Here is a 14,184-nt window from a genome sequence, read left to right as displayed (position 1 = left end):
CAACGATGTTAAATAGCAGTCTGAGGACAGAGGGACAGTCACCTGTTTTTCCAGGTCTATGAGGTCTGTGCCTGCATCTCTGATGATTTCAGACAGCACTTGCCGGCCCCCCCACAACCCACACCATGACCCTGAGGTTCTCGTGGAGATGGAAGGGTTGGGTCCAGGCCTTGCGGATCGAACCTGGGTCTCTCTGACTTCTCTATGCCTCAGTCTGGACGCTCTCACATTTCTACACAGCTTTATTCCTAGCACACAAACGAGTTTTTAGTTTAAAAAATGTTTTAAATTACATGCTGGCTGCAAAAAATATATATGTATATATAGAAGTCTGAAAAATAAAAGACACAAGTGGCCATTCACTCCCCCATACCTCTAGCCTCTCCAGAGGAGGCAACTGTGAACAGTGGCGGTGAGGGATAGGGGAGCAACCTTTCAGTGACTTCTCCTTTGAACCCTGTGTTCCCTCTGTAAAGTGGAAACAGCGATGCTTGGTCCAAGAGGCTCCCAGAGGTGAGGGGTTGCCTAGTCAAATGAGACAAAGTTAACAGAACCTGGCCTGGGGCCTCGCACAGAATAGGTGCTCAGGAAATGGCTGTTGGTTTCCCAGTGGTGTGCCCCCTCAGGCCTCAGTCACTCCATCAGTCTCCCCAGCTTGCAACCTGGGGCCAAGCACCACCCACTGCCTTCTCAATGCATCCAGAAGAAATTAGCCCCAGGCCAACAAAAATTAGGGAAGAAGGAAAGGGAGTGAAACAGCACTCCAGGGCCTGCTTGGGGTGACTGGCCTCAGTCGATTCTGCCACCTGACTACAATCTTATTTTGCACAGATGGGGAGACCAGAGTCTGAGTGGGGAGGTAACTTCCCCAAGCCAGAGTGATGGGTGGGCAGGAGAGCCAGAACGGAGGTCAGGCCTGAGTCCCAAACTCACGTTCTTCCTGCCCTGCCACACTGACTGCAAATCAGTCATTCATCCCTGTGCTCAGCCCAGGCCCAGAGGAGGTCTTGACAATGCTTTTTTGAGTGATTGGATGCATGAATAAATGAATCAGTGGCTACATTATGTATATTATATGGTGCTCTGATCTCTACTCCCTTTCATATCCTTTATTTCCTATGATTTTTTTTTCACAATGACCCTACCTGGCAGGAAGCTTCACCCCCATTTCACAGATGGGGAAACTGAGATTCAATTTGCCCCAGGCTTTAGCCTTAGCATGAGAAGGAGACAGAACCAGAACTCAAGTCCAAACTGTCTGAACTCAGAGCCACGGTGAACTGTTTCCACTGGTCCCCACAGCTGTCTCCATGGTGCCAGCACCAGCTCGGGGGCCTCTGGAGCCTAGCGTGTGCTCAGGAGATATTGAACCACCAGATGCTTGCATGAATGCCCTGATAAAAGTTCTGAATTACTTGTTTTCTTGGAACCAAATAAATGGTGAGGCCTTGGAACACTTGCCCAAGTCCTCCGGATGCCCATCCCTACCCTAGCTGGGTTCACCCTCCCCTGAATCCTGCAGGTTCCAGATGAAGCTGGCATCTGGCTCCTTGGTCTCCGTGTGTCCATCTTGGCTCTGGGGGAAAAGAGTTGAGGAGAAGGATGAGGTCTGGCCCAGACTCTGGGGCATCTGTAAAGGTAGCAGACCAAGGTCAGCATCTGGTGGCCTTCCCCTCACCTCCTGGGTTTTTGGGGGAACTTGACCCTACCCTGGAACGTACCCAGGAGGACAGATCATCTAGGAACAGAGCCCTGAGAGATGGAACCAGTTGCACCCAGCCTGGCTGACCCAACAGCATCAGAAAGACAACCACGGCCACAGCTCTGCTCATGGAGTTGGACTAAACCCTTTCTTACTTCATTGAGTCCTCCCTGTGTGGCCCCAGGTGGGACCTGGACCAGCCCTGGCCTGAAACTTGACTCAGTGGACCGAGGGACGAGAACCCCAGGATGGGTAGTGGCTCATCCCCTGTTAGTCCCCTTGTCCCTGGGCTGCTAATCCACCTTGGGCCCTGAATGGGGCTTCTGGAATCCCACTGGAGCTGGGGGCGATGGGCTTGGCTTCAGGGCAAAGTGGGAAATAAGGGGGAGGCGATGGGCACGCTGCCAGACCCCACACCAGCCTCTTCTCTTCCTTCCCCCCTTTTTCATTCTTTCTTTGTTTCTGTCCTCCACCCACATCGCCTTCCTCTGAGTTAGATCCTTTTCTCCTGCTCTTGCCAAATCCTGCCCCTCAATCCCCGTGAGTCTGCCACTTGAGCTCAGGACCTGAGAGAGCTCAGGGAGGGGGCTGGGTCCCTTTGGGACAGTCAGAGAGGTCATCTGGGAGGAGACTATGGGTTCTAGGCTTCTGGAGTTAAGGAGGTATCTGTCAGATGCAAAACGGGGAGAAGATCTGAAAGGCAGGAATAGGGTGTGGGCCACCTGGGGGGACATCTGTGGGAAACAAGAATAGGAAGCTGAGAAAGAGGCTCCAGAAAGGGAGGCCTTGAGTGCCAGAGTAAGGGGCTTGGCTCCCTTCCCCTGGAAGGTGGCTCTCAAACTAGATGGAACCCAGAGGGTGCAAGAAGGAACCCTGGAATTCCTTGATGGGGCAAATAAAAGGGTGGGAAGAAGAGACCCAAGGGTGGAATTCTGGGCCTCTGGTGCTGCTCCAGCAGAATGACTCTAATCTCACATTTATGGACCATGCTGCCATAAGCTGTGGGTGAGCAATGGGGAACTGGGAAGGGTATTCAGTAGGGACAAGGGAATGGCCCAAATTGGGCTTTGGGAACCAGGCTGACTGCGGGAGAGGGAGAACTGAACTCCAGGAGTCAAGTGACCCACCAGGCCTTTGTGCAGAGGTCCTCTGGCCCCCTGATCTCTTTTCCTCAGGCCATCAGGAGGCAATGATAATGGTCACAGCCCAACCATCACAGCGCTAGCAGGCGCCATGCTCTGCAAACCACATTACATTTTCACACCAGGCAAATACGTCTGCAGTCGGGGACACCGAGGGCCTGGCAGAGGAAGAGACTCAAAACCAGTATCACCAACCAGCCTCAGTGGCAGAGTCAGGATGCCACCCCAGAGGCTGGTCGGCCACAGAGCATCGGGCCCCTTGGGCAGCCTGGAGCAGCTGCTGTGGTGTCCAGTCCGGCTACAGCCCTCTCTGCCCACCTGCCCTCCCAGCTGTCTCAGCCACACCTGGCACCCACGTGCCCTGTGGCAATCTGACCGGCCTTGTGCTGCCTTCCGGGGAGACAGCTGGGAGATGGGGGATGGGAGACAGGGGTAGGGTGGGAAACAGAGCCCCTGCCAGCAAGCAGGAGCCAGCAGGGCAAGGAAAGACCAGCGGCCCCCATTCACTGTGTGACCTTGAGCTCCTTGGGCTGGGGCTGCTCTGAGTCACCTGGAGCTAGGGCTCTAGTGTTGACTACAGGCAACTTGTGGCCTCCTGGGCTCGTCTCTTCGTGCCTGGAACAGCGAGCGCACCGACCCTCACGGGGCAACCACCCAGCCCTCCACCCCCCTCCAGAGTGAAGCAGTGGAACTGACCAGCTGTGTGATCCCAGACCAGTGTCTTAGCTTCCTTGTCCTCCAGTTGAGAGGGCTGGTGACTGGGATGCCCTGCAGGCAGCCCCTCCCTCCTCCACTTGGGAGCTGGTCACAGCAGCCCCACCCCTCCCCCAGGCCCCGATCTTCCTCAATGGCCATTTTGTGTCGTTGCCAGGGGACTGCTGTTTGCTCAGCTGCCCCAACCCTGAGACCTCACGATAATGGACGCCTGTCAGCCTTGGGGCCCCTGTGTCTGGGGCCTGGGGGGTGAGAAGCCCTCTCCTTCAGTCTGTCTGGGGCATTGTCCTTCCCTTCCTGTCTGGGGGTGGGGGTGGGGGGTGGGGAGGTGGGAGGCATTTGTGGTCATTTCCTCTCAGACTTGTTTCCCTTTCTAGAAGCTCAGGCCTGAATCTCAGCCTCCTGCCACCCCCATCTGTGTGTTCCCATTCAAGTCCCAGCAGCCCTCAGCCTCAGTTTCCCACTCTGTAAAGTCTTGACACTCTAGACCTGTGCTCAAATCCCCAGTTTAAATCTATCCCTTATTGGCCTTGTGCCATATGCCTCTGTTTAGTCATCTGAAAAATGGGGTTATTAATTCTACCAGCCTCAGAGGTAATTAAAATCATGGAATCTTACAGCCCTGGGCTGCTTTATACTTGGGTGATTTGGGGCAAGTCGCTTGAGCTCTCTAACCCCCAACTTTGTCCTCTATGGAGTGGAGATGATAACGGGGCCTACCACATTCTGGAGGGAAGTCACAAGAGAGCGCACAGACCTGGCACACAGGAGATGCTCAAAAAATGCTGGCTTTGAAAAACAACTCAGCAACAATGAGGCAAGATGGCCACACATCCCATTGTTCCCACAACCAAGACTGATGGGGTGCCTAGGCGGTTGCCCTCCCCCAGGCCCCAAGTGGGTCTCTTTATTTCCAGATTGAATGCATGTGGTCACACCACACTCAGAATGATTTCACCCCCTTGCTTTATTTCCCAGTATGTGGTCACTTGTTGCAAACGCTGCATTGTCCTTGGAATGGCTGTGCCTTCTGCAAATGTGGGCTGCAGGGTCCTAGATTTGTGTTATACCGTAGATCCCTTATCTGAGGTTTTGCTTTCCCGGTGATCAACTGCAGTCTGGAAGCTGATGATTCTCCTTCCGATCTACCATCAGAAGGTCAGTAGAAGTCCAATGCTATGTCACAATACCTACGTCTTTTTACATAGGCATTTTATCAGCTCACATCAGGGTTCCTGCAGCTGGAGATCACGGTTCCAGTGCTAGGAAAGGAATATGCTTTAATACTGGCAGATTTTAATACTGGCAGAACTCCCAGCACTGCAGACCTGGAGTCTGGATCCTGAGGAGGAGCCTGTGATAATCCTGATGCTAGCTGGATGGACGAAGGGCCCATGGCAAGTCTCAGGAAGAAGTAGTTTGCAGAGCCTGGGGGTGGGGGTCCAGAAAGCACCTGGGAAGGCAGCCTCACCCACCGAGTCCCTCCCCAATGCCCACTGGCATCACCAGGCCCACCTGTAGCCAGGAGTATCTGCCACCAGCTTCTCCTCCACACGGGTCTAGGCTTCCAGGTTGTATTAACAGCCCTGTTATGGAGCACCTACCATGCACCTGGCCTGGGGGCACATACGTTCTTTGAGTCATGGAATGCATCCTTGGCCCCACTTAACAGATGAGGAAAGTGCCGCTCACAGGGGCAGGGACTCGCCTGAGCTCCCAGCCAGTTTGGAATCCTGCTCCTTGTCCCACCCATAGGCTTAGATTCCAGGCTGCCCCACCCCACCCCACCCTTGGCCTCAGCATTCTGCCCTCCCCCAGCCCAGTCCCCCAGCCCCACAGCTGACATCCTCCCCCACTCAACCCCCACCCCCGCTTCCGCTCCCAGAATTCCCTGCTGCCAGCTGCCAGCCTCTGCATCAGGACACGTTGCTTTCCAGCCTCTTCACGTCCCACATCCCTGTGCCCACCGTGTTCCACTTGCCAAGGGGCTTACAGCACCTCAGGGCTGCTAGAAATTGTTCAACGGCATGGCTTTGCCTCTCTTCTCACTAATTGAATCCTTTAATCTTCTTGGGCAGCTTTTCCAGAGTGTGCACTTCCCAGAAGGGCTTTGGGAGAATAAAAATAATTGCTAGTAATTTGTTGAACATTCACTAGTTGCCAGGTACCGTGCTAAACGTTTAACTTACATCTTGTCATCTGATCGTCTTATTAGTGTTCTGAGGGAGGGGCAGGTATCATTCCCATTTTCCAGTGGGGAAACTGAGGCTCGGGTAGCTGAAGGAGACACTGCTCAAAGGCACAGTAACAGTAGTATCCCCACATTTACTGGGCACTTTGTGTCAGACACTGTTCCAAGCACTTTTATACATACTGGGTCACTGAATGTTCTCCATAAGCCTGTGAGGTCATTACTATTCTACTCCCCTGTGTGAGGAGAGGAAACAATGAGTTGCCCAAGTCTGGGAAGTGGGCAAATCTGGGTTCTAATCCAGAGTCTGGCTCCATAGCCCACAGTCAGGTCTTGTGGACCTCTAGGAGGTAGCAGGGAGATTGGAACTCAGGACTCGCTGCCTACAAGCCCCAGTTCTCCCCCAGCCTCCCCTGGGAGGCAAGCAATTAGCCAAAGCCAGGCCTTAGACCGTGGGACAGCTCCCAGTACAAACCGCAAGCTGGGAAGCAGGCCAGCTTCCAGGCGGGCTGAGCTCGGGCCTGGTCCACGGAAGTGGCTTTGGCCGGGACCCCTGAGGGGGTGGGGGGGGGGGGGATCCCTAAGGGCTGCTCTGGGGCAGGGCCTGGGCTCCCCAGATGGCCCAGGAATTGGCAGGCATTTGTGCCAACTGAGTGCTTTGCAGTAATTACAGTTTCCTGCCTCTAAAGGCTTCCAAATTCTTACTTTAAATATTTTTAGCAGATGAGCCTTGAAACCTCCTTCAAAACAAAACAAAAACAAAACACATTTCTTAACCATAAAACCCAGAAATACATGTTAAGAGATGACCTCTCTTTACATAATCGCCATGCTCTCTAGAAGTTACTGTCAAAGGCTGATGTGGATTGCCCAAGTCCACTTTGAGGGAAACCTGGAATGTCAGAGCCTCTTAAGAGCATGGACTCCAGGGTGTGACAGAACCATGTGACCCTCTAGACAAGGCCCTTCGCCTCTCTGAGCCTGGGAGACATGTAACACCTGGGTAGCAGTCACTCTTAGTATCACCAGGAGTGAAAGCCCAATGTGCCCAAGCCAACTGTGACTTGGGCTGGGCCAGCTGCAAGGTGACATATCCAAGGTGACATACGACATACGAGTTGTATCCTGGTGACCAGACTGTTTTCCCAGAAGGATGGGCGCCCTTGGCCCTATCTCTGAGGCCTGTGCCTCAGCTGGCCCGCCCTTCCTTCCCCTTCTGCATGCTGAGGCAAGGCCCAGCTGGCAGCACCCCACCCAGGCTGCGCTAGGGCTGAGTGTGACAGCGTCTGTCACCACTGTGTGGACCTGGCAAGCCCAGAGCATCTGGTAGAGCTGTTAGAGCCATGGCAGGCCTGGGGCCAGGATACCCAGAGCCCAAGATGCGCGAGGCCCCGGCCCGCATTTCCTTCCCCGGCATATTTCATTTCGTGGCTGTCTCTCACAAGCATGAAACACAATTCACCCTTTTTGCCCTCTCCCCTGCCCCATCTCAGTGACAGCACCTCCTTCTACCTCTTGTGTCAGCCGGAATCCACAGGCTGTCTCCTCTGTCCCTTAGCTCCCGCATCTAGTCAACACCCGCATCCCTCCACTGCGCCGTTGGACTCTGTATTGGTCTGGTCGAGCAGTCATAACAAAGTACCACACAGACTGGGTGGCTTGAACTGCAGAAATCTGTTTTCTTACAGTTCTGGCGACTGGGAGTTGGAGAGAAGGGTGTTGTTCGGTTGATTCCTTCCGAGGCGTCTCTCCTCAGCTTGTAGACAGCCACCGTCTCCCTGGCCCTCATGTGCTCCTGCCTGTGAGCATATCTTGTCCTAATCTCTTCTTATGGGGACACCCGTCAAACTGGACTAGGGTCCATTCTAATGACCTCATTTTACCTTAGTTGCCTCTTTTAAAGGCCCTGTCTCCAAATGCAGTCACTTTCTAAGGCACTGGGGATTAGGACTTCAGCATATGAACTTTGAGGGGACAGAAATTCAGCCCCTAAGAGACTCTGTCTTGCGTGCTCCACCTTCCCTGTGCACACAGCGCCTGCCAGGTCCCGCATGACCATTGTTCTCTGACCACTGTGTTGACCCTCTCTACTCACGGCGCCAGCCCAACCTCCCCCTGCAGGCACCCTGATCTGATCATGTCATTCTCTGGTTGAAAACTTGCGCAGGCCCCACCAGCTTCCCCAGCCTCAGAGCAAAGTTGCCACACCCATGCCTAAGACCCATCACACCAAAACCAGGAGCTAGCGATGTTACCAAAGTCTTCCCTGCACAGGAGGAAGGTCCTTCGGTGGTTTGTCTGAGTTAGTCCTCATCAACTCTATGGGATAGGTCCTGTCATTAGTTCTATTTAATAGAAGAAGAAACTGAGGCACAAAGAGAGTGAAAAGCTTGCTCAAGATCACACAGCTAAGAGATGGGGAACCCAGGCGTTTGCATGCATACCCTTGACCACTGCACTCAGTGCTTTGGTTTGGCCGTTCTCTCTGCCTGAAATGCCTTTCCATCCCTTCTCTTGCTGACAAACTTCTATATGTTCTTCAAAACCCATTTCAAATGCCCATTCCCTGGGATGATAGCCTCTGCTATATGTCCTGCCCATTCAGTGATCATTAAAGCTCCAGCCACACTTTGAAGTGATTGTTGTGACAGTCTCCCTGGGGACAGGCACCAGATCTGATCCATCTCTCTGTTCCCCCCACACTTAGGATGGGCCAGGCAAGGAGGCAGACACCAGACATCACGTACAAATTATTAACATGGGTGTAACTTTAAGAGCAAATTCCAGTTCTTTATTAAAAGAGCCAAGTGTTTCAGACCCCCCAGATTCCTGCTTTTGGAGAAAAAGAAAAGTAAAACACAAACACCTATGCCATTTTTCTCATGCAAATTTACCTTTTTGCCTCATTTTAATCCTGAGCCTGGCACAGCCTTTGTGCCTTTGTAGCAGCTCACACCTACCCCCTGGAGGCAGGCGGAGGTCATCTAAAACTCCAGGAGGGTTTTCCCGCTGGGGGATTGGGAAGGAAGGGAAAATAAAACAAGGGAAGGAAGAAATTCTCAGCGCCCCATGGGTTCCTTCTACATCCCCAAATAGTTGAAAATGACATTTTCTTTGTTTAAAATAATAATAATAATAATAATAATAAAGGCTTTGTTTTCGTAAAAATGACTCAGTCCCTTGTAAGATTGAAAAGGTTGGAAACCTCCCAGGAAAGGACAGAGAGGAAAATAAAATGACTCCGTGTCATACCTCCCAGCTGCTTACACATTTATATAGTCATCGAGCTGCGAGCTACGCCTAAGATGTGAGCACTCTGCCGTGTGTTATATTTTAATAAAAAAATCTCACCACCCAGAGAAAGCCCTTGATAGCATCTTCCAGACTTCACATCTGCCTCTTGAAACATAACAACGCATTTGTCTAACCAATAGCTGTTTATTGAGTATCTACTCTGTGCAGGCTTTGACCGGGTCCTGGCGGTAAAGGGTAGATCTGCCTCCATGGGACAGACTTTCATCAAAGAATGACGTATGTAATTATTTAGTTGCACCAGTGGCCAGGGCTGTGAAGAAGGTACTGGTTCAGTGAGGACAGGGAGGGCTTTCTGGAGGAGGTGACAGGTTGCTGTAAGCGTAGAGGAGATGTTAACCCGGAGAGATTGGGAAAGAGCACATCAGGTAGAGGGCAAACTGCTCGAGGAGGAATTCCAATGTGACCACCATGGCTGGCGGCCAGCTCCCCTTCTGCCGTTGCTGCAGAGACCAGATGTTATTCTGGTGTCAACCCCTCCAGCCATTAACTTGCTACCACGTAAATCCTGACAAGTCTAAGTGAGTCATGGTGGTCCTCATCCCTTTGCCAGTGGTTGGGGACAGGGGAGGGCACGTGGCCCAGTTCTGACTCTGAGAAGGGGAAAAACAGTCTGCAGGAGGACTTCTGGGAAGGTCCGGCCAAACTCTTTTCTGCCTCTGGGCACCGATGGTGAAGATGTGATATCCAGAACTGCTGCAGCCATCCTGCAGCCCTGAGGATGAGACCAACATGTAAGGGCGGCTGAGCCAAAAAAAAAAAAAAGCAAGAACCTGAGTCCTCAATGATACCCTCAAGCCTTTGGATAAACTATTCTGTGCTGCCTTACCTGGGACTTCGTGTTATGCAAGGAAAACATGGAAGAAGTCAGTCCAGTTGGAGGTGGGGGCTGAGGGTTTGTCCTGCGGTGATCGCACATTGTTTTTACCTGGATTGTGGGCTGGAGTGGGGGCTGGTGAAGATCATGACCGTCATCCCCCAAACTGTCCTTTGGCTCCACTAAAGCACATTAAAGGGAATAACTTCTAATCCAAAAGGCTCTTGAGGCCCGAACACAGAGCAATGGGAGAGTCCCACGAGGTATGGCAGAAGTGAGTACCCGTCTGTGTGCGTGGAAGCCATGCGTCAGCTCTGGCTGTCCCCGTGTTGTCCAGGTACTCTGATAGTCAACTAACTTGACCTCCTCTTCCCATCCACTGTGGGAAATGGCCCTCCCAGAGTCCCACAGGGACTGGGGGACTGGCCAGACTCTCTGTTGTGTCGATGGCTTCCTAATCATTGTTTGGATGGGTCAGTTACTCCTTGCATTTCTGTCAGAATTTGCTTTACTGAAACATTAGTCAGATACTATAAAATCCATCCTTTAAAAGTGTACAATTCAGCGAATTTTAGTATATTCACAAGGTTATGTAGCCGTCAGCACTATTTTATTCCAGCATACATTCGTCACCCCATAAAAAATCCTCATACTCATTGGCAGTGACTCCCAGTCCCCACTCCCCCAGCCCCTGGCAATTGCTAATCTTTCTGCCTGTATGGATCTGCCCATTCCGATATTTCGCATAAATGGAACCACACACTGTGTGGCCTTTTGTGACTGGCCCTCCTTTACCGCTCATCCCATCAGGTAACGTTCTCAACAAGTGCACAAAGTATTGTAATCACCTCTACCTACAAATAGCACTTTCGCCCCTTGCTGTATGTACATACAAATTTTCTAGAAATGGAACCATACGATGCATGTGGTTTTCTAATCCTTCTGTTTGTATTCAGCAAAATATTGAGGAACTTTTTCTGTCAGTACTGTATAACCCTTTTTGTTAAAGTTCTTTGTTTATTTTTGAGAGAGAGACAGGGCAGAGAGAGGGAGGCAGAGGATCCCAAGCAGGCTCTGCACTGACAGCAGAAAGCCCGAAGTGGGGCTCGAACTCACAAACCACATGAGATCATGACCTGAGCCGAAGTAGGACGCTTAACCAACTGAGCCACACAAGTGCCCCTGTATAACCTTTTTTTTAATGTCTGTAGAATAATTGAAGAGGTTAAAAAAATGATTTTGGTTTGAGCTCGGTGCTTAAGCACTCAGGCCCAGAAGGAAGACTGATCCCCTCTGGATGGGCCTTTACTGCCCTTCCAGCTTTTCGTGAGTGTAAACGATGAGATGAGCATCCTGTGTGCACATTTCCATAAAGTTCTAGACATGGGAGTGTGGCCCAAATGGCATACATGTTTACTTCTTTTTATATTTTCCCAAATTGTTCTAGGGAAAGATTAGATCAGAAAGGCTGTCTGCTGCAATGAAGCATTGTGCTTCTGGACTCTGACTGCCTGGGTTTTAATCCCTTTTCTGCTTCTCCTTAAAGGTAGGACCTTAACCTATCTGTGCCTAGTTTCCTTATCTGTAGAATGGGGATAACGAAAGTACCAACTTCTTAGGATTGTTGTGAGAGTTACATTAGTCTTATACATGTAAGCAGTGGTTTCCGACTGGGGGTGACTTTACCCCTTCAGCAGACATTTGGTGATGTCTGGAGACATCTGATGAGAAAAGACCAGAGAGGCTGTTAAATATTCGACAATGCACAGGGCAGCTCCCCTCCAACAACAAAGAAGGATCCAGTTCCAAATGTCAACAGTGCTGAGGTTGAGAAACCCGGTGTAAAGGGCCTGGCCCAGAAGCTCTCATCAGTGTTGGCTGTGACTATTTACACTCCCACCAGCAGAGCACAAGAATGTTCGTTTCCCTGTACTTTGGCCAAGTCTTTCAAATCCGGGTTAATTTTGATGGGGGGATCATTGTATGCTGGTACATTTCTAAGCCATCAGTGGAACCTTTCCTTATTCCTTTATGGGCCTGACTACATGGGATTGATTAGCCTCCATTCTGGCCATGGGTTTCCAGGGAACTGGCTGACAGTTGGGTCCAGCTAAGGAAACTTTGACCTTGTGAGCAAGAACTTCGGAGTTCCTGGGATTACCTGTGTCTGTGTTTATCTCTGAATATCTCAGATGCAGGAACATGTTGTGGGTAAAGTGTGGATTTTGAAGTCAGATCTGGATTCAGATCCCAACCCTACTGCTTCCTAGTTGTGAAGACAAATTACTTCTCTAAACCCCAGGTATCCTCATCTGTAAAATAGGATTATTGTGAGGATCAAATAAGATAATATAGCTCCATGCCGGGTTCTTAGTCAACGTTCAAAAACAGCAGGTACGATTTATTCAGTGATTACGACACTCAGGCCCTTTGCTAAGACTTTCCACATAGGTTTTCAGCTTGATGGCAACTCCTGTTCATCCGAATAAGGTCAAGACTCCATGTCTGTCTGTCGAGGTACAAGGGAAAGCCACTTGCTGAGCTCTCAGTCTGCATTCCACAACTGTTTGCTGAGCATTACCATGTGCCAGACCAGATGCTGGGCGCAGGCAGAGAGACAGGGCTGCTAAACTCTCTCCCATTCGTATGAAAGAGGTAAACAAATAAAAGACACAAACAAAATGTCAGGGGAAAAGACCAGACATATTAGCCTTTCACTATACCTGTAAATGGGTTAATTTCCTTTATTAAAGCAAAAACAGCAAGAAGACAAGTGAAAAAGCAGAAGAAGAAAGTTTAGTTATGTGTTACTTTTTTTAATGTGTTATTTATAAGGGAACTAAAACAAACCACGGAAAGAACTAATCTCTAATGAAACAGCTCTATATTTATAAATGATTGCATTGTATTTCAAACGAATAACAAACCACACTGAAGGGGGCGGGGGCTGGGGGAGAACTAACCCGAGTGAAAAAAAACTTTTTTTTGAGAGAGAGATAGAGAGAGACAGAGTGTGTGAGCGGGGGAGAGGGAGAGAGAATCTGAAGCAGGCTCCATGGCGCCTGACGCCAGGCTCTATCCCATGACCTTCAGGTCATGACCTGAGCCAAAACCAAGAGTCGGATGCTCAACCGACTAAGCCGCCCAGGAGGCCCCTGGGTAAGTTGAATATAGAACTTCAATCTATACTCTCAGTCTGAAGATATAAAGAGTTGTGTGCTTGTTTCGAGAGCACGTATACTAAAACTGGACGACACAGAGAAGATCAGCATGGCCCCTGAGCAAGGGTGACACACAAATTCGTGAAGAAAAAAAAAGATTAAGGGGTGCCCGGCAGGCTCAGTTCATAGAGCATACGACTCTTTTTTTTTTTTTAATGTTTGTTTATTTTTTGAGATAGAGAGACAGAGAGAGAGAGAGAGAGAGACAGACAGACAGAGCACGAGCGGGGGAGGGGCAGAGAGAGAGAGAGACACAGAATCCGAAGCAGGCTCCAGGCCCTGAGTCAGCAGCACAGAGCCCGACGCGGGGCTCGAACTCACAGACCGCGAGATCATGACCTGAGCTGAAGTCAGACACTTAACGGACTGAGCCACCCAGGCGCCCCTAGAGCATGCAACTCTTCATCTCAGGGTTGTGAGTTCAAGTCCCACACTGGGCATGGAGTTTACTTAAAAAAAAAAAAATCACAAAATTGCAAATAAATATTGAAAACTCTACCTAATAGGCTTGTTTTTCATAGTGGCATGGATTAGCAATTCTAATCCGTGTGTATTGGAGGGTTGAGTGAAAGATGAAATACACTGAGGCTATTGAGAGCCAGGTTTCTCACTGATATGGAAGGGACACAAGTATGGCCTGGGGAAGGCCAGGAAGGACTGGAGGTGCAGTATGAACTCCACTGAGAGGACCTAGAAACATGAGTGCACCTAGTGCCCAGCTCCTTGCTTCTGAATACCATCCTCTACTGGAGGAACCAGGGCTCCATGGAGAAATGGCTGATTTCTTTTTTTTTTTTTTTAATTTTTTTTAACATTTATTTATTTTTGAGAGAGAGAGAGAGTAAGAGCACGAGCAGGGGAGGGGCAGAGAGAGGGAGGCAGAGGATCCAAAGCAGGCTCCTCGCTGTCAGCACACAGCCTGATGCGGGGCTCGAACTCACAAATTGCAAGATCATGACCTGAGCAGAAATTGGATGCTTAACTGACTGAGCCACCAAAGTGGCTGGTTTCTGGGCTAGGCCAGCAGGAGTATAAGATGAGCCTGGAGCATCTTTTTGGCCTCGAAAGTAAGCAAGTACTCGATG

At 50.5% G+C, this 14,184-nt stretch overlaps 1 non-coding gene across 1 annotated transcript; it reads left to right on the top strand.

Annotated features, from left to right (window-relative positions):
• Window positions 1-13,094: 13,094 nt before the first annotated feature.
• On the top strand, window positions 13,095-13,200 carry LOC122233384. The gene has a single exon (XR_006210932.1). It is a non-coding gene; the product is annotated as a U6 spliceosomal RNA (small nuclear RNA).
• The last annotated feature ends 984 nt before the right edge of the window (window positions 13,201-14,184 follow it).

Source organism: Panthera tigris, chromosome D4, assembly GCF_018350195.1.
Source record: "Panthera tigris isolate Pti1 chromosome D4, P.tigris_Pti1_mat1.1, whole genome shotgun sequence".
NCBI lineage: Eukaryota > Metazoa > Chordata > Mammalia > Carnivora > Felidae > Panthera > Panthera tigris.
Note: the sequence above shows the minus strand (reverse complement) of the source record. Positions and strands in the feature narration are given on the sequence as shown.